Source organism: Hyposmocoma kahamanoa, unplaced genomic scaffold (assembly GCF_003589595.1).
Source record: "Hyposmocoma kahamanoa isolate Upper Pololo Valley unplaced genomic scaffold, ASM358959v1 66, whole genome shotgun sequence".
NCBI lineage: Eukaryota > Metazoa > Arthropoda > Insecta > Lepidoptera > Cosmopterigidae > Hyposmocoma > Hyposmocoma kahamanoa.
Window position 1 is genome coordinate 24614595 of NW_020653854.1, and position 19546 is coordinate 24634140.

General features: G+C 36.6%; 1 protein-coding gene and 1 long non-coding RNA gene across 2 annotated transcripts in view; one reads left to right on the forward strand and one right to left on the reverse strand.

Annotated features, from left to right (window-relative positions):
* Window positions 1-19546, reverse strand: part of LOC113232076 — a 461052-nt gene that overhangs the window by 375427 nt on the left and 66079 nt on the right. The window lies entirely within an intron of this gene.
* On the forward strand, window positions 575-1582 carry LOC113231975. The gene is made up of 2 exons (XR_003310586.1): window positions 575-778; window positions 1283-1582. It is a non-coding gene; the product is annotated as an uncharacterized LOC113231975 (long non-coding RNA).

Below are 19546 nucleotides of genomic sequence, written 5' to 3' on the forward strand. Positions count from 1 at the left end.
TGTTTTAGGGAATCATTGCATAATAAAAGTTCTTAAAAGCCGAGTACGAATTTTTAAGACCTAATTATGTAATGATTGCATCCAATACAATCAATATTTAAATGCTTACTTTATTAACAATTCACGACAACAAATTCAAACGAAAACCAAACAAATACTACAACACAAATAACCAAGAGATAGAATAAGAAGTGACCAAGTACCGCTTATATTTTAACCAATTTTTTTTTATAAAGGTTTATGACCCGGTTGTTATGACCTTTAGGCCAATTTAACCAATCAATAGAGGGTTTGAGTAGCGTCATATTTTAATAAGCTAAGTCCAAACTCATGGTACCACGATTTCGTTTAACCAAGGTAAACAACTCTTTTACGGGGAACTGTATACGTTCGTACTGTTTACAATAAGATTCCGGAGCATATATTAAGTTTATCATTTCCTAAGTTTAAAAACTACATTAAAAATATTTTGATCGAAAAATCATATTACAAAATTGAAGACTACGTGTTAGATAAAGATGTATGGTGTAACGAAAAACGTTACATACCTCTTTTTTTACATAATCGGTTAACGAGTGCTAATGCGAACGCGTGGATTCTCTGCGGCTCGCATATAAAAGGAGTTGCGACGGCGCCCGCCCACACATTTCTCACGAGCCGGCATCGCCTACGCGCGCTCCTAATTACTTAATTTGCAAATATAAATCCGCATTTCGGCAACTACGACAATTGCTTTTGAAATTAACAATTTGTGAGTATAAGAAGTTCCCGTATACGGGTGAGTATTCCAATACCACACCACTTATTTTCGTAATTCGCTAATTTTGTAAAATGGCGGTCGCGGAATGTGCATTCGTTAACTACGCGGTTCCTGTACATCCATAGGTCGAACAAATACGTTCCCTTACGGCTGGCAGCAACAATCCAGCAGCCAGTTATTTAATTTTGTCGAATCCGCGTAATTAACGAAGGCACATGCGATGCCACGCGGTTTTACGTGACTTGACCTTTTGAACTTTCCTTTTTATCAACGTGTCATTTCACAATTGTATTTATTTCGTTTTATTTAGCTTTGTTCTTGCTTGTGGGTGCCTTCTGCCTACCCACAAGTACTTAACCTTTGTTATTTTTCATTTTAAATTCCGTTGTGATTTTCTCCCGGCAGCAGGATTAATACGTAAGCGTTCCCTCATTGGGTAAAGCATTCCTTAAGCTGCCGGGACGGAATCGCAACGGGCGCGTGCACAGCAGCGCAGTATACCCGCACTGTAACATGTTACAGGAACTCCGTTAGGGTTTAAAACCCTCGGCCACTACGTGGCATACACCAACTTCAAGCGACGCGCGTCGTGCCTGGCAGCCGCAGTTCCGGGTTCACTTCCCGTCGGAGTCCTCCTTCAACATCTTCCGTCTCCGACACGACAAGGCGCCGGCTATCTACATTCCAGCCGGCCTTTACCCAGGGGAGTGCATAACCCCGGGAGTGCTAACGATCCGTACCTTTAGGCCGGAGCCCACGTATTCATAAATTTTTATGTACCCTGGGATTCATTTCTCTTTTTAATTAAATCAGTTAACCGCCCTACCTTCTTTTATTTTCACCCTTATTAGGGAAAGGTAGGGAACCCAGGTCACAATGGAAAGACGACATGGCTCCAGAATCCACACAAATATGATTCGAAGTGTATTCCATAGCATTTAAGTTTATTTGAAAAGAGCAATCCCTAGTTTCTTGCTCGTTCTTCTCAGGAAGGCCAGCGTAGTGAACGAGCAGTAGCTTAAATGTGACGTTTTCAAGTGTAAATTTATTTTACCTATGGAATAAATAGTCTTTGACTTTGACTTTGACTTTGAATTAGCAAAAATAAGTACTACTAGCAGAAGAGCTCCATGTGAAAGAGTTAGTCCGTGCTGCCGCCTTGCCTATTTCTGCCACCAAGAAGTAATGTCAGCATTACTGTGTTTCGGTTTTGAAAGGTAAGGGTGCTGGTGAAATAATAGACACATGAAACTTGTCAACTTATGTCTCAGGGTGACGGGCGCAGTGGCGCGCCTTCAGATCTTTACTTATTTACAGCACTGACAGGAACTGCAACTGTTATGAGTAATGGACAGGCGTGTAACTTACCATCAGGTGCACGATTGTTAGTCCCCTCACTTGATATTTAAAAAAAAATATGAGTTGTTCTTTTTTTTGAATCTCAAACTTTAACGAGTTCTGAATACATATTAAGAATAATATATAATACTCAGAAATTTTTCAATGCAGTATCGGGTACTATAGACAATAGAATTTTGATTCAGAACTAAAAAGAGCGGCTTAGCGATTTATGGAATTACAACTGACAGATTCAAGAACAAAAGTAGAAAAAATATAATTATGTTTCATGAAAACATTATTTTTAAAACTAAATAATAATGCATTCAAAGATTTTTAAACAGTTGATTGCCTCGTCTGTGACGCGAACCGATCAAATGCGAATAATAATTTAAGCCTGTATTTTTCATGATCGCGCCGATCGAAAACGTCAATTATAATGTTTAATTCCTTTTAAGTAACATAGAATCGCTTACTTTTAAAAAGAATATACTGTTTCCATGAAGTAAAATATCCTAACAACAATATTTAAAATACTTTCCCTTCGTATCGCATATCCATTAATTAATTTATTTTATTTTAATGGTAAACAAACAGACTGTAATCATCACTTGGTAACAGCTACAGTTTGATACATTAATAAACTAGACCACATTCCAAAAACAGTGTACACAGCGTGATAAAATTAGCCTTAGTATTAGGTTAGCGTAAAATTAAAATTTCCAAATCTAAAACGAAGAAAATAATAATGTAAAAAAAATAAATTAATAAATAAATTTACAAAGTGATTTGCTTAATTGGACAACTTGTATATTATTTTCCAGATGGTGTCTATAGTGGACCACAACAGTCGCTAGTAATCTTTTTTGTATTCTATAATGTCTACTTTATCAGTTTAACTCATGTTTAACTGAACATTGAAATTCGAAATTTATAATTTTTGTCTGTCCTCCATCATCGTGCATATCTTAGGCTCAACTCACACTGGCGCAGAGTCGAAGCGTCGCAACGGGAAACCACACACCACCACACTTTGATCCAGGCGCACTAATGCGAGTGTCGGTCGTCGCGCGACGTCGCAAAGCGTTGTAGTTGGAAAAACAGGACGCGACGTGACGCTTCGACTCTGCACCAGTGTGAGTTGAGCCTTATACTTTACTTTTGTTTTTAAACAAACTATAAGCACATTTCCGTTGGTCTTACTTCTTAACCTCACTTTTCAGCCAGCTACAGAGTCTATTGAAAATCATAGAATATTGTTGTAATTGATCTGCAAAATAGGGCGCCTTAAGGGCTGTTCTCCTAAGTACTCTAGACATATTTAAAACATACTAAGACCAAGTTTCAACTACTTGAGTTCTTGAGAAGTTCTAGAACTTCACGAACTAATTTCAAACTAACGTACCGAAGAACTACCTTAAATGTTAATAATACACAGTTTAGGGTATACATGTCTATGAATTTATTTGCATACTTAAATTCCCATAGAAGCAGAGAGGTTATAGCTTAGTAGGGGAGCGGTTGTTTTTCAAATTGAGAGGCCGACGACGGTTCTGTATGTACCTATTACTTAACTTATTAGCGATCGCCGTACCAAATTAAGGACGCTAGTTTAAGTATCCATATTTTTTTATATTACTATTAATTAGCTTCTGATAAAGATTCTTCTTTACTGCTAAATCTACATATAGTGCGTTGGTGTTGGTCACTATCCTCAGAAGTTGGCTTAACAGCTAAGATGTACAGTAGCTGTTGAACCGCAAATATAAGCGCGTTGGCATTATAAAAAGTACCTGCCGTCATTGTACACCGACAAAATATTGTTTTTTTTATTTTCGTATTCTTTGAGCCCAGTGTCCTTATTTGATGACGGCATTTTTTCCATATAAAATAAAATATTTTTTTTATAATTTTCTCAAATTACGCTGTTTTGTAAAAGCTCACGAAAAAATTTTAGTATTTTTATCGCTAAATTTTGTTTGGGCGTTTATGAGTTAAATTACTAAGTTACGTACTTTTGTGAATGTTTTGGTGACGAAAAACATCGTGATGATCTGCATGTCGAAGAGGTTCACTGGCCTTGGAAACCTATGTTAAATCCCCAACACTCACGGTGGACTATGGCCGAAACCATCACCGCAGAAGAGATCAGTGGAACGCGTAAAATGTTTCGAAGATGACGAGTGAGGTCAAAGTCAAGGTTAAATAATCATTTATTCCATAGGTACAATTTTCACACTTGAAAACGTCATTTTTTAAGCTACTGCTCGTTCACTACGCTGACCTCCCTGAGAAGAACGAGCAAGAAACTCTAGGGATTGCTCTTTTCAAATAAACTTAAATGCTATGGAATACACTTTGAAACATAATTGTGTGGCATCTAGGCTCTTGTTGTCTTTCCACACTTCTTTAAATAAAACATACTCGTCAATTTTGTAAGTTGAGTTTTCAATTAAAATACTTTTAATGTAAGTTTCAAACTTAGGAAATGATAATCTTAATAGAGGAGAGAGAGAGAGAGCTTACTGAGGACTAGGGATTTAGTATAAATACACGACAATGCCATTTCTTTAATTTTTATTTTATGGTAAATTCGTTCCGTGTCTTAGTTGGTATAGCGTCTCACACGGTTTGTTGGAAGACGTAGGTTCGAATCCAGCCGGATCGAAGAATTTTTTTCCTAGTGTTCGATATTTGTATTAATAATTGTTACAGTGTAATTATTGAAAATATACAAAACAACATTTCAACAGTTCTTCGGCTTCCACGAACACAAATAACATAGCGGTACGTGCTATAACAAAAGCATAACGTTATTACCTTCATTCAAACACGGCCATAGAATAAAATGAGTCAAACATAAAAGGTTAATAGGTACAGACAGGGCACTCACACTTGTTTTTGGTTCAAGTATTTAAGTTTTGGTGACTAGTCTTCTATTATCGGAATAGAGTATATTTACCTAATCTTCGAGTAATACACACAGAGATGAAATACCGAAATGTTTAAAAATAGAATTAAAAGGTGAAAAGATTTTTTTAATACAGTTGCTCAAAACGTGGAATTTTTCGCACTACAAATCGTGCGGAAAGTTGGATTTCTCGCACTAGTGCTTTTTACTTTTCCAGTTTTTTTTAAATTTACTGTTGTTTTAAGTCTTAAACATAGAACTAAAGAGATTGTATATTTATTTCATATTTATGTGCTTTGTGACGTAAGTCATTCGTCATTACTATACTATATCTATATCTATGGAGAGACCGCATTTTTACACCTATGAAGTAAATGCTCCTTAGTAGCGATTATGTAGAAAATAAAGTAATTTAAAATCATTGACTTACAATTATATGGACGTCGGGTCCGCGCTAAAAAGTGTCCGCACTTGTAAGGCGCTAAAATCGTATACAGAGCGCCAAACTCCGTTTTAGTCTTCATTTGTTCGACTGACAGCGCGATACTACGATGACATTACAATTTAAATTTCGAATAGGTTGACTTGGGACATTTTTTTTCGTGGTTTTTGTATTAGACCCGTCGTCCATTTATTTGTAAGTCAATGTTTAAAATAGTAATTTTAATGTGGCTGAATACTGGCAACAGTTGCCATATTGAAAAAAGTCGGCCAAAAAAGTACTAATTTTTTTCATCGTTTACATTCCCGCCTTTTTCATAAATACTGTTTTATTTTACTTTCAATGTAGGTTTTTCGCAAATATATTAAAAAACGTTGTTTGATACACATGCGGATTTCTCATTTTCACTTGTCTCGAGTCTCGTGAATAATGACTAACTTTCCGCACTTGTATCAAAAATAACTATTTATTGTATTTTTTTTTTAAACATTCAGCTGTTTCTGCTTTGTCATGAAATCTAAAGAAATGCATTTTGGTCAATGCATTTTTTCAACAAAGTTTGAGTAAGGCTGTATGCTTGATTTTGCGTTCTTGTGAATTTCGTAAACATTAGTTGAAAAAGACTTAGCAGTAGAGCTCCTTGTGAAAGAGTTAGGTCCAGGGAAGTACTGCCGCCTTACCTATTTCTGCCGCCAAGCTGTATCAGTAATGTCAGCTATACTGTGTTGCGATTTTGAAGGGTAAGGGTGCTGGTGAAATTACAGACACATGGGGCTTGTCAACTTATGTTTCAGGGTGACGGGCGCAGTGCCAGTGCCCCTCAGATCTTCGTGATTTAAAGCTCTGAGTGGTACTACAACTGTTATGGACAGGCGTGTAGCTTAACATCAGGCGCATGACTTGTTCGTTCCGTCACTTGATATTATTAAAAAAATATTTTTATTATTTATTTCAAGCTTTGTCACACAATCTAAAAAAAAGCATTTTGTTTATATCGAGTTCTTAGGTTTTCGCGATTGTTACACATAGGAAATGAAACTATTTTTCCGGATTTAAATCGCGTATATTTGTTTTTTTTTCAAACAAACCAACGTTTAGGGCCCTTTACAGGTTCCATGGTCACGGTTGACTGTTGTGAAACTGAAGTTGTTAGTCAACCCTAACCATGGGAGGTGTAAAGGGCCCGAAATGTTGTTTCGTTTGAAAAAAACAAATGTACGCGATTTAAATCCGGAAAAATAGTTCCGTTTTCTAAGCATTTTGTTTAATTTATTTTTTTCAACAAAGATTGAATAAATTTTATTGGAACTTTATGTTGAAACATATAATAAGTAAAAATTCGTTTTTACTTATTTAAATATATTGCTATTTCATAATCTTTCTTTGTTTTTGTTCCGTCAAAGGTTATGTTTGTGCGTATTTACAATTACAAAATTTTGCTCTTAAATACACTCCCGTAGTACTTGTCACTTACGCAACAAAAATATACAACAAAATACACTACAATAATTTTTGGATTTCAGAGGAAGTAATCCACTCTTTGTGTATTACTTCACTGAAGTTTTTACTAAATACATTCCGAGCTCTGTTGTTTTTTATTTGTAATTCGGACAGACAAATGTTTAGGAGTAATAATTGCTGCGTCATGATTTTATTACTTGCATGAATCGTGAAATATATTGAACATGTTTACACAATGTTTTACGAGATTAAACATTCTATATCAGAGTATCTTGGAGAGAGAAGTTTAAAGACAATAACATTCTCTCAAATCAGGAATGTATCAGAAACATTTATCGAATGAACCTGTGAAATAAAGGTGTTAGGTACATGCACATTTGCTTTAAGACCGGGCTTCTCAACCTTTTTCTAGTCATGGACCCCTCTCAAAATTTTAAAAGTCCTTTGCGAAAAAGTGAAGGAAAGAAAGACTCGCGCGTTGCAGTGACAAACGTCTCGCTCACTGCAATAATGGATGGCCGTCAAAGAGCGCAAAAATTCAAAAAGGTCACGAGCACAGCACCTACGTATACTCACAACATATTGTATACTAATTTTTATATTAATTACCTACCATAATAGGTAATCCCGCCATGGGCCTCCGGCGTTTATACCACGGACCCCTTAGGGGTACATGGACCACAGGTTAAGAAACCCTGCTTTAGGGTAATAGAATCTTTGTCCTGCTAAAACGTGCGTAATTTACAATCTGGGCCCCGGAATGTCTTTGAGAAGTAAGTTTACAGAAATTAATATTCTACACAAGCTTCACGGTACATATTTTATGAAAATATATGGTTTAAGAATTTATTTTCCTAAAAGAATTGTACATTCACTTAAATCGCTCGGCCGGGGTGCGAATTTTGATCGTCCCGTAGCCTTAAGGTCTCTATTACTTCTCATCGCACAGATTTTTTGTCTAATTATTTTAACCTTCATGCAATTTGTCTTTGGAACGCGCCCCCGTTCCATGTAAGACAAGCTCAGATCAAATTATCTTTCAAGCCCATGTTGCGCAAGCATCAGTTTGACAACTGTCGAAATCAAGACTGTATAATATTGGTTTGGGTATATGTAAAATATTATTTTCATATATATGTTAGTTTATTATGTGTGTATAATAATAATAATAAATAACGCACACACTCAACATAGCCCCGCACCCAAACCCTGTGTCGCGGATGCCATGGACACACATAAACAACCACAAATTATAAAAAATAATAGGTATGTTTATATCATGTTTTTTATTTTATACCCTACAAATAATCGATTAGCTTTTAGTATATTATTCTTCTTGTTTATGTGCACCAACCTATTGTGTTTTTTTCTGTTTGGCTGACTGGTAGAGAATGCCCTATGGCATTGAGTCCGACATTTGTACTTCAGTATATTGTACTTGTTAATTAATAATAAAACAAACAAACACACGATTCAGGTCCGAAAAAAATATTTCATTACACACAATTAAATAAGTTTTGCTTTAACACAAATTACTTAAAATAAAGTATGTAATTCATATGCATAGCCCGTGTTTTCATTGCGACAATGCAATCATCTACATTTTTGTCAACAGCAAATAAATACTAAATATATGGTTATCGCTAAGCTTCACACAATAGCCTGTAATAAGTACGCATCTGCTAAGTTAAAAATCATGTTAATACGAAGTCATTTGTAAGTTAAAACGTGCGTGGGCGCAACTAGGTTAACGTTCGATAATTATGTACGCTCAGCAACGTGGAATTGTCCCAAGTCATTGCTTTTACACCTACACGCAAGCTTGAGTATATTAATTGTAACTGTACGTTGGTTTATGGTCCTGGCCAGGTAAGGATATGGTACAGACGCGAGGGAATTCTCTAACGAGTTTTACTCAATGATTTTTAGTAGCAGTGCATTTACATTAACAATATTTTTTTCAACAAAGGTTGAGTATGGCTGTATGCTTGATTTTGCGTTCTTGTATATTTCATTCTCAGACATTAAAAAACATTAGTTGAAAAAGACTTAGACATAGAGCTCCTTGTGAAAGAGTTCGTCTAGTGAAGTACTGCTACCTTACCTATTTCTGCCACCAATCACTTATGTGAGCATTACTGCGGTCTGATTTGGAAGGGTAATAATGATGATGGTGAAATTACAGGTAAATGGGACCGGGGATTGAAGCCGGAACCTCATAGATGGCAAAACCATGAAAACCGGTGTACAAGCAACTCGATCACAGAGGTCATCAACATAAACAAGCTAAGCGTGTAATAAAATAAATGAGAAATAAATCGATTTTATTTCGCATGCAAAATAAAATAAATCGATACCTGTCACATAAGTTGTTATTTGTCAAAATACTGTAATGTTTTTAATTTAAATATATTTTCGTTTTTAACCGCCTTCAAAAAAAGGAGGAGGTTCTCCATTCGACTGTTCTTTTTTGTATGTATGTTACGCGATAACTCCGGTATTTGTGAACCAATTTTCATGATTCTTTTTTTGTTGGAAAGAGAGTGCCTCCATAATGGTTCCATTTAATTTTGAAGAAATCATCCACCTCTAAGGGTGGCTGGTCACGCATGAAGATTCATTTTTACAAATAGCGCCTACATTTTAGTATAATGAGCAATTATTTTAATGGTTGATTTTGCTATTCTTTAATTCAAGGCGTTTTTCTCTCTTCTATATACTTTTAGTGAGAACCGATTTTTATTATCTCCTGTGTCAAGCCCGTATAGTGGCGAACTAGGGGATGAATCCGGGTTTGCGTACTTTCCGGTAACCGATTTCAATAAAACTAGGTATTATATGTAATGCCAATTTGAGGTCGGTGTTTTTAGTACTCTGCACTGAGATTATTTTATATATATTATAGATTCCATGTTTGAAAATTTACATAACACACATTCGGTAGCAGTAGAGTATTGTGGTAGAGTTCGTCCAGGGATGTACTACACATTTCTGCCGCCAAGCAGTACTGTGAGCATTACTGCGTTCCAGTTTTTAAAACAGTAATGATGCTGGTGAAATTATAGGCACATGGGACTTGTCGATGTCTCAGGGCGATGGGCGCAATACAGTGCCTCTCAGATCTTTGTGATTTAATCTCTGACCATCATTGCAACAGCTATGGACAGGCGTGTCTCTTAGACGACTTGTCGTCCCTTTTTTAATGATACCAAGGAACTGGACCAATAAGTCGACCGCGTCCTAGTAAACAACACGCTTACCTTTAAATCTCTTTGTAAATTTATTTATTATTTTTTTTACATTTATCTTTTCTTCGTTTTAAATTTGGAGGTTGTTTTTTAAACTAACTGTTTTTGGAATGTAGTCTACTCTTTTAACGTATCAAACTGTATCTGTCACCATGTGATGATTACATTCTGTTTGTGTAAGTAAGATTAAAAGTAAACTTGTAAAGAGAAGTGGGGTACTGCCATTGCGCCCGTCGCCCTGAGACAGAAGTTGACAAGTCCCATTTGTCTGTAATTACACCAGCACCGTAACCCATCAAAACCGGAACGCAGTAATACAAACAACATAACTTGGCGACAGAAATAGGTAGGGTATGTTTAATATTTTTGGAATGTGAGTTTTCAAAGCGTTTTTAACTTGTATAGTTAACACAGAAGGTAGGTTGTTTGATTGTAAAAGAATTTTGACAAATACCCGTGTTTGAAATATAAGTCCACCTCGGTGCATTCGGTGAGTTCAGATTTTGATTCCCGGTAGAACTAATTGATTATAATTAGAAGAGCTGAATACCGAAAAATTGCAATGGCAGTTGAATGGCCACCCACTGACCAGCCCTTATACTAACTTTTAGCAGAATACCAAACGTACAAACCCTGCTATTAACACTCAATCACCACACAACTGAGATGATTCAAAATTACGAGACTTGGGGCACTGATCTAATTAATTCCGGCCTGGGGTTTCTGGGAGTGAATTTCGCTAGATATGAGGCCAGATTGTAGGTTGATGTAGTTGTCTGGCACATTGCTAAAAGACGATCATGCGTAGGTACTAACACACGACAAAAAACAATGTCAATGAAAAGTGGTTGTTCTAAAAACAAATGACTAACGATTTCGTATCTATTTTTAAATTATATGTTACTATTCTATGGCGCAATGTTACGAAAATTTGATGAATTGACCGATTGTGACGTCATTAAGTATCTTTTTAATAAAGGTCAATGTAATAAAGTAAAACGAGTATTCGGTTTATTACGATATTTAGGCTCTACCAGTTCTGAAGTCCACTAAAGTGGGATGGTAAATGACGTCATAACACGAACATATGTCGCGTGGAACGTGATCTGACGCAGACGACCGCTTGGGTTGGGCACTACATGTACTTCTATGATAATAATAGAAAATTGGTTTCGTAATGCCGCCAAAAGTACTGAGGTCTGAAGAAGACCTTACCAAAGGTTCTGGAATAACATCGATTTGACAAGTTTTACTGAAATCGCTTAACAGAATTATAAGGTCAATAGAAAAGTTTTAGTAGCTGTATAACTCCTTGTACAAGACTTCGTCCAGGAAACTATGCCACCTGGCCTATTTCTGTCGCCAAGCAGTAATGTCAGCATACTGCTACGGTTTTTAAGTAAGGGTGCGGGTGAAATTACAGGTACATGGGACTTGTCAACTTACGTCTCAGGGTGACGCGCAGTGGGAGTGCCTCTCAGATCTTTGCGATTTAAAGCTCTGAGTGACACTGTAACTGTTATAGACAGGCGTGTCGCTTTCCATCAAACGCACGACTTAATCGTTCCGTCAAAAAAAACGCCACCATACGTAGGTAGTATACGGAAACTAAAGAGTACAAGATTTCACAATTGTTCAAAATGTAAGGCATACTTAGTATACACCCCACCCTAGACATACTTATTATATTGGAAATAAGATGCTTATAGCGTTGTTGTATCTCGACCGTATCTCTGTTAGATTCTTTTTTCTTGGAAGCTATGCCACAAATAGAAGTATTTAGGGAAAAAATGCCCGTCAATCACTTCAAATTTCTGGTCTCAAACTAGGGAATTTCCTATACTATGAGTACCAGAGTAACGATAATTCTGAGGGCAATGCCCAGAATACCTTCACCAGCACCAACTTAAAAATTTTTTTTCATAAATTGGCTCAAGTGAGGGATTAAATCTGGAACCTCCTCATCATGCGCACATACTACTAATCACTGTGCCACCGACGAACATAAGCACACTTCGTAATCTGAAATCGACCACGCGCCGCAGGCCGAGCCCGACCCCACCGTAGGTGGGGTATAGGACTCGTAATATTATATACCTACATATATATTTATTTACACGTATGTATATATAAATAAACTTCTACTTACTACTAAATATACAAACTAAGTTGTAGACTCACGGCCGTTCCCAATATTCTGTCTATCGCCCATTTAGGCATACTAAAGATAGAAAAATCTATCTATCTCTGGTTTTAATCTCTCAATAACCTAACGGGGAATTTAGGGTCGTATTCTAGAACTCTACTCAATGCTCAAGTCAGGATTTGAGTATGGTTTAAAGCACTCGAAATCATACTCAAGTACCTGCCATTAGGGTCGTATTTCCAGTGCTTGTGTTTCCATTGCAATCCTGACTTGAGCATTGAGTAGAGTTCTAGAATACGACCCTAAGATCGAGACATAAGATACTTACGCAATCCAGTTTTAAATATAGGAAGCGATTTAGAATGTCGAATTTCAGCCGGGAGTTCGTTTCATAACAGTGCAGCCTTAACAGTAGAGGAGTCTTTAAAATACTCTGAGCGGGCAAAAGGCCCTTCTCCTTTTTTGAAGTCGGTTAAAAACAATTTATTGACTAGAAAAGTGTGTAAAAGTGTCGAATTTTTAAATGACAATTCCCTAACTTCATTGACTTAATTTTTTTCACAAGTTTTCAGACATTTATTTGGGTAGGCAAAGGTTCTGCCTCTTCTAGCCTCTTCATAAGTATGATTTCCTTGATTTTTATGGAAAAGTCGACGAGCGCCTGTTCTTATAATTGGCATTTTGTACATATTGCTTTTTTATTTGTTTGTGGGTAAACAAAACAACAAAAAACACTGCCGTGCACTAACTACAATATGGCTAAGTGCCAAAACATTTTTTTGAGATATAAAAAAAACCATAGCCCAGTTTTACAATATTGATATTGTTTAATGATATTTGAACTATGCATCGTTAGGGTAAGTTCCGATAACCCGGACACATTAACTAATATTAACTGTTTTTAAAAGAGCATTTTGTGCTCTGTCTTTTGCAATTTAAAACGGATATTTGGCCATTTCTCACTTAGCGATTTAGTTAGTGGACGGCAGATTAATACACAATGTTACGTTATTTAACTATTATTATCGCATAGTATTTTACAAGTGTTATTATTAAAATCGAGCTAAATCACCGCGTTTAAATTATTAACTTACATATTCGATCCATTATTATAACACGCATATGTGACATTTAAAAAAAAACATGTTACACGTACGCCTATTATTGTGTGTCCATTGTTATTTTTATTAAAAATTTCGTTTCATGCCATCAGAAAAATTTTTGTAAAAATTTTTTAGCTTAACTTACTTGAGTATGAAGTCATCACCAACCCATTTATATGTCCCACTGTTGGTCACGGATCTTCTTTGAGACGTAGCGTAGGCCACAGTCCTTCACGCTATCCCAATGCGGTTTGTGATACACACGTTGATGATACCAAAAAGTCACGTAAAAATTGGAAAGTTCTATTTTGGAATAAGTTAAGCCGGAGATGGTATTCCTATTTAATTATATCGATGTAATCTCTAGTTAAACTTAAAAGGTCATTTGACGCAAGTCGTTAAAAATTACTAAGGTAATGTTTCTCTTGTGCTAAACATGTCGTTGTTCTGTTTATCCCTAATTTATGCCGAAAAAACAGGTACGCATGTACTTAGTTTAGGCATCGCAATTGCACTATTAGGCACTAAGATTAAAATGTTTCATTTTACAATGATCATTTTATATAATTTAGATTTTTTTTTGTTTATTACTGTTTATTTTAATATTTTATCTACAATTACATTGTTTTCATTATAAATGTATTAGATTAAGTCATATTGAAATAAATTTATCTTATCTTATCTTATCTTATCTATGTGACAATCCTAGCAGTATTTTTTTTGTTTTATTGTAAAAACCTGTGAGTTGGCACTGTAATTTGGCGAAAATAGAAGGAATTCATAATATTTTCCCGAGAAACCGCAAATCTGTCCCAACACCTTACAATATATTTTCCAATAAGGGAATAGAAAGCATTCTCTGCCACTATGTCACATATTAATTCTGGTTTGAGCAAATGAATTCTGCGAATTAATTAGGAAACGACGGAATTGGAGGCTAATCGGGAGATCAAGAGATATCTATGACCTTGAATTATATAATTTGCTTACCGAAAACACTCGATGTCACTCAGGGCTTAATTGCCAAGATTTGAAGAGCATCGACACTGCGCCCGTACCGAACCTGGGGGTCTACTCCCATTCTCCGTATGCCATCGGTCAGAAACAATTACTGTCAAATAAGTAGATAGATAGATAGATAGACAATTTTTTATTGTTAGCACCACATACATAGAGAGATTATAGGAAAAAAATTAAACACATTAGCAAGGTTACAATTGGCGGTCTTATCGCTTACATCGATTTCTTTCAGACCTTAGGATGGAGAGAGAAACAACAGGTTATATATAATTAAATAATATAATATTACACGTTTACATGATTCAAAAGCTATTAAGCTATTGCTATTGTGAAAGGTAGAATTTGTTTACTTGGCTTTTAAATATGTTTAACGATTGCGCTTGTCGTATCGTAACTGGGAGAGGGTTCCAGAGACGTGCACCGAAAAAGAAGAATCATAAAATGATAATTGACTAAATCAAAATTAATATCGAGTAAGACGCTTCATTCGCATCACGCACCTTTTAATTTTACTGTCAAATATTACTTATTTGACAGCAATCGTTTGGGACGGATATGGGACGGCGAACGGGAGTAGACTCCTTGAACGCAGTAATGTTTACTTTACTGCTTGGCAGAAATAGGTTTGTTGATGTCCGATCGGCCAGTTGTGAATCGCAATTATGCACCTCAACTCGGAAGTGACGCAGTTTTCGATCGGGAGAGGTAATCAAAATCAAGCTGCATGCAAGCAAGCTGCAAAATCATGATGCAATGCCTTTTTGGCTTCTCTTCTCTTGTTACGCACGAAGAAAATTCTTGGAGTTGTAATAAAGTAGTGATTACGATAAATCTCCTACGGGAGGGCTGACAGTCGATGGAGTAGACTTGTTCTAGAGTGGCGATCACGTCAAGGCAAACGTACTGAAGGACGCTCTGCAGCAAGATGGACGAACGACCTGAGAACGGCCGGCAGCGGCTGGATGCGGGCGGCACAGGATCGCGAGAATTGGCATGCTCAGGGGTAGGCTTATGTCGAAAAGTGGATGTGAGTAAGCTGAAGATGACGACAAATAATAACTGATCGCAAGACCTGCACCAAGACTAAGCCAAGCGGCTTGCACACCGGTTTTCATGGTGTCGCCATTTCTTAGGTCCTGGGTCGATCTCGGCCGTTTCAATGTAAGTTAAACTACATTTTCTATATTGTCTCGGGTCTGCGTGTTTGTGGTGCCGTCGTTGTTTCCGATTTCCACAACACAAGTGCTTTTAGATACTTTGGAATCAGGGCAACCTATGTGATGTTGTCTAATATATTGACTCCTTACCGAAGCAGCAGTCATTCTTTTCTTCCTTTTTTTTATTATCACACTTGCGTGCTCATCATTTTACGATTTAATATTTTTCCGACGTACTTGATATGACGATCTTTGACCTCAATTATTTCTGGTCAGTTCGAAATTCAAGATCTTTCTGCCTCTACCTGTAGAATTGTATTTTTATGCAAGTATCAAATTTCATGTGTATCGGTTTAGGGACGGCCGAGTAATTTCCGTTAGAGAATTGAACAATTTGAATGGGTGCCAAGAAAGCTTCTCTCACTCCGCTCGTTGCACTTCGACAATAATAAACCTACCTTTTTACCCTTACTTAAGAGGATTGCGAATGCGACCGTGCTCTAATTCATCTCATCCTATTTTGGTGATTAATAAAACAAGCTCACAGATATTATACAAGCAAGTCATGATTCGTTGAATGCTGACGACCTCTGTATCCTAGTCGTTAGAAACAAAGGTCCCGTGTTCGTTTTCATGGACGACCAATTTGAAACACGAACTTTTCTAAATTGGTTCTGGTCTGGATTTTCTGAACAGTGCACCGGGGTTAATTTGCTGGCTAGATAATTGGTGTGATTTGTTGGGTACATTATTATTATTATTCCTTTGCAAGATACTCCTGAAAAAGTATTTGACCTACTTATATAGTTTACCCTGAAAGAAAAGGCTATCTCAAGAATTAATTAAACTAGGCTCGAACAAAATGAAGGATGAGGAAAGATAATCAGATGATTGAGGGATGTTCCTGATCGGATCCGTGATTAACTAAATAAATTGGCTGGGACAAAACATGTCCCTGATTTAGTATCTCTTGGGTCAGATCAATTTTCTATAAGCAATCTAAACCAGTAATTAGTACAAAATCGCTGTAAAATACGCTTAAATTAGGCCCTGAGTCTTCTAATCTCAAATCAGCTAAGTGTAACTGCCTCCGTGGTTAAACGGTTACCATGCTGGTCTGCCACGCAGAGGTCCCGGGTTCGATTCCCTGGCCAGGAGAATAATTTGCATGGTCTACATTTATTTCTTTAGTGAGTTTGGGTGTAATTTTGTGATTGTCTATGTGTGTCCATGGCACCTGCGATACAGGACCTGGTCGGTGGTTATTGACCGCGAATAGTAAAGAAATAAACAATAATTAACTTTATATATATATACTTTATAATAATTAACAATTAATAAACTTTACAGCTTCGCCTCCAATAATTCCGAGTCACCTATAAGCCTCTTGGCACGATTGTCAATTGAATCCAAAGTGGCCAGTTGATATATAGCAGAGTCATCCTACAGGTGGCAGCAGTACTCCATGCACGGCAGAACTAGTGCTTGGTACAGCTGAAGCACCTGTCCCGGTGTAAAGTAACGCTTCACCTTGGAAAGGATGCCAAGCTTCCTTGCTGCATTTTTGGCCCTGGATTCAATGTATCTGCCGAAGTTCAAATTGGACGACAGGTCCATTCCAAGTAGTTGGAGGCAGTCGGCTATCGGTATGGATACATCACGATCACGATGCGGCTAAAATTTAAGGGTAATGTCGTCAGTGGCTGGCCATCGAACTCTATTCAGCTGCCATTGATTTTTTTTTTTTTTTTGGTATTCTTCTCTTCAATGGCGAGTCGATGGCGTAGTCTAGTAATTAAAAATTAAAAGATATCCTTGGCAGTTTTGGTAAGGTAAAATCGGCCGTTAGAGATTGAATCAATAAATGCCATCACTGCCATTTCTCCGACACTCCATTGGACCCAACAACCACTGCAACTAGATTTTAGCATAACAACAAATATCATAAAAAAAATTTTATATTATAGCAATGTATTTTTTTTTTAATATCAAGTGACGGGACCAACAAATCGTGCGCCTGATGGTAAGCTACACGCCTGTCCATAACAGTTGCAGTGCCACTCAGAGCTTTAAATCGTAAAGATCTGAGACGTAAGTTGCCAAGTCCCACGTGCCTGTAATTTCTCCAGCACCCTTATGCTTCAAAACCGGAACGCAGTAATGCTCGCATGACTGTTTGGCGGCAGAAATAGGTAAGGTATATTTTCAGTGAAATCTCAATGTACTCCTACTGTGTTATCGTCATCATAATCAGAAATTAGAAACAATTGCAATTTGAATTTTTATTTAATTGATATTCAATTATTTTTTATGTGAAATTACTTCACTAGTTTCATTGACTTACAATTATATGGACGTCGGGTCCGCGCTAAAAAGTGTCCGAACTTATAGGGCGTTAAAATCGTATACAGAGCGTCATTCACGCTTTAGTCTTCGTTTGTTTGACTGACAGCGAAGCAAGCAAAATTAGACAGTACTGCGATGACATTACAATTTAAAAGCTTTTTCATATTCCTTTACATGTCACTACGTTTAAATAGGTTGACTTGGGACATTTATTTCGTGGTTTTTGTATTAGACCCGTCGTCCATTTATTTGTAAGTCAATGACTAGTTTGTTATAATTATTAATTGCAATTTGATTCACAGTTCTTGCCCAAGTAGGGTCTAAAAATTTGTTATTAAAATTAAATTACAATTTAAATGTCCATAAATTCTGGCGTTTTTCTGCAGAGATCCAAGTGAATGAAAATGGAAGAATATTAATTTTCTACTACGCGAACCCAGTGGAGGGTAAATCGCGCAAAATAGAAGTCGAACAATCAACAGCCTCTGAGAATGCCTCGTAAAAAGGCGAAACACGTGTCGGGTATATTTCTGGTGGTGGTATTTGTGACTTCAGTTGCGCTTATGAAATATATTTTATTAATTTTATGCGGAGGAAGGGTGGGAGAATTAACTGACATTGCGCACGGGCTCGATTTATGCAACTTTAATTTTGATGTCGGTACTACGAGTTATTTCCGTATCTTCTTAGATAGTATCGGGGCACATCTCCCAATTTAGTGTTTATATATATATATATATATATATATATATATACACATTGCCTTACAAATAAATCGACGACGGGTCTAATACAAAAACCACGAAAAAAATGTCCCAAGTCAACCTATTTAAACGTAGTGACATGTAAAGGAATATGAAAAAGCTAAATGTCATCGCAGTACTGTTTAATTTTGCTTGCTTCGCTGTCAGAAGAAACAAACGAAGATTGAAGCGTGAATGACGCTCTGTATACGATTTTAACGCCCTATAAGTTCGGACACTTTTTAGCGCGGACCCGACGTCCATATAATTGTAAGTCAATGTATATATATAATAACGGTGACGGGACGAACAAGCCGTGCGCTTGGTGGTAAATGACACGTCTATCCATAACAGTTGCAGAGCCACCTAGAGCTCCTAATCCCAAAGATCTCAGTGGCACTGCCACTGCGCCCGACACCTTGAGACATAAGTTGACAAGTCCCATATGGCTCTAATTTCACCAGCACCCTTATCCTTCAAAACCGGAACACTGTAATGCTGACATCTGGACGAACTCTTTCACAAGGAGCTCTACAGCTTTAAAAAAATTGGGTCCTTTTTATAAATTCAAGTCATGATTTATATAAAAACTTAATTTGTGTATTTTAATAATATATTAAATATTATTAATATATTAAATGCTCATGTTTTGTACCGAATTATCATAAAAAGTTCTTTAATTGATATGTCCGTTAGTAATGGATTCCGTAAAAGCATTCGATTGTGTACTATTTAATTGTTAACTTTCGTTGTTGAACATTTACTCTAGTGTAAATTTGTAATTTTAATTTTCATATTTTATTGATCTTGAATTGTTAGTTCAAAATTACGTAAAAGTTTGTAGCTGAAACCGAGAAACAGGAAAGATATT